This window comes from Montipora capricornis, chromosome 8 (assembly GCF_036669925.1).
Source record: "Montipora capricornis isolate CH-2021 chromosome 8, ASM3666992v2, whole genome shotgun sequence".
Classification (NCBI taxonomy): domain Eukaryota; kingdom Metazoa; phylum Cnidaria; class Anthozoa; order Scleractinia; family Acroporidae; genus Montipora; species Montipora capricornis.
The window spans coordinates 17202270-17204769 of record NC_090890.1 but is presented as its reverse complement, the minus strand read 5'-3'; positions in this window follow the sequence as shown (position 1 = coordinate 17204769).

Here is a 2500-nt window from a genome sequence, read left to right as displayed (position 1 = left end):
CTTGAACATTTGATAGACGGTGTTACATTAGGATGTAGGGAGTTATGATAACAAAATAATAAAGCAGCTGTTTTTGATGTGACATTTACAGGCTCCCCTATTCAATTTACATGATATTTACAGGCTCCCTCATTTACTGGCTCCCTCATCCAATGTACATGATATTTACAGGCTCCTTTATTCGATTTACACGTTATTTACAGTTTCCCTTATTTGATTTATGTGATATTTACAGGCTCTTTATTCGATTTACAGGCTCCCTTATTCGATTTATGTGATATTTACAGGCACCCTTATTCGATTAACACGACATTTAGAGAATCCCTTATTCAATTTACATGATAGTTACAGGCTCCTTTATTCAATTTACACGTTATTTACAGGCCCCTTATTCAATTTACATGTTATTTACAGGCTCCCTTATTCGATTTACACGATATTTACAGGCTCCTTTATTCAATTTACAGGCTTCCTTATTCGATTTACGTGATATTTACAGGCGCCCTTATTCGATTTACACGACGTTTACATAATCCCTTATTCGATTTACATGATATTTACAGGCTCCTTTATTCGATTTCCATGATAGTTACAGGCTCCTTTATTCAATTTACACGTTATTTACAGGCCCCTTATTCAATTTACATGTTATTTACAGGCTCCCTTATTCGATTTACACGATATTTACAGGCTCCTTTATTCAATTTACAGGCTCCCTTATTCGATTTACGTGATACTTACAGGCGCCCTTATTCGATTTACACGACGTTTACAGAATCCCTTATTCGATTTACATGATATTTACAGGCTCCTTTATTCGATTTACATGATATTTACAGGCTCCTTTATTCGATTTACATGGTATTTACAGGCCCCCTTATTCAATTAACATGTTATTTACAGGCTGCCTTATTCGGTTTACATGTTATTTACAGGCTGCCTTATTCGGTTTACATGATATTTACAGGCTCCCTTATTTGATTTACATGATATTTACAGGCTCCCTTATTCGATTTACATGTTATTTACAGGCTCCCTTATTCGATTAACATGTTATTTGCAGGCTCCTTTATTCGATTTACATGATATTTACAGGCTCCTTTATTCGATTTACATGGTATTTACAGGCCCCTTTATTCAATTAACATGCTATTTACAGGCTCCCTTATTCGATTTACATGTTATTTACAGGCTCCCTTGTTCGATTAACATGATATTTACAGGCTCCCTTATTCGATTAACATGTTTATTCGATTTACATGGTATTTAGAGGCCCCTTTATTCAATTAACATGCTATTTACAGGCTCCCTTATTCGATTTACATGTTATTTACAGGCTGCCTTATTCGATTTACATGATACTTACAGGCTCCCTTATTCGATTAACATGATATTTACAGGCTCCCTTATTCGATTAACATGATATTTACAGGCTCCCTGATTCAATTATCGTGTTATTTACAGGCTCCCTTATTTGATTTACATGATATTTACAGGCTCCCTTATTCGATTTACATGTTATTTACAGGCCCCCTTATTCGATTAACATGTTATTTGCAGGCTCCTTTATTCGATTTACATGATATTTACAGGCTCCTTTATTCGATTTACATGGTATTTACAGGCTCCTTTATTCAATTAACATGCTATTTACTGGCTCGCTTATTCGATTTACATGTTATTTACAGGGCCCCTTATTCGATTAACATGTTATTTGCAGGCTCCTTTATTCGATTTACATGATATTTACAGGCTCCTTGATTCAATTAACATGTTATTTACAGGCTCCCTTATTTGATTTACATGCTATTTACAGGCTCCCTTATTCGATTTACATGTTATTTACAGGCCCCCTTATTCGATTGACATGTTATTTGCAGGCTCCTTTATTCGATTTACATGGTATTTACAAGCCCCTTTATTCGATTAACATGATATTTACAGGCTCCCTTGTTCGATTAACATGATATTTACAGGCTCCCTGATTCAATTAACATGTTATTTGCAGGCCCCTTTATTCGATTTACATGATATTTACAGGCTCCCTTATTCGATTTACATGTTATTTACAGGCTCCCTTATTCGATTAACATGTTATTTGCAGGCCCCCTTATTCGATTTACATGTTATTTAAAGGCTCCTTTATTCGATTTACATGGTATTTACAGGCTCCTTTATTCAATTAACATGCTATTTACTGGCTCGCTTATTCGATTTACATGTTATTTACAGGCCCCCTTATTCGATTGACATGTTATTTGCAGGCTCCTTTATTCGATTTACATGGTATTTACTGGCTCGCTTATTCGATTAACATGATATTTACAGGCTCCCTTGTTCGATTAACATGATATTTACAGTCTCCCTGATTCAATTAACATGTTATTTGCAGGCCCCTTTATTCGATTTACATGATATTTACAGGCTCCTTTATTCGATTTACATGGTATTTACAGGCCCCTTTGTTCAATTAACATGCTATTTACTGGCTCGCGTATTC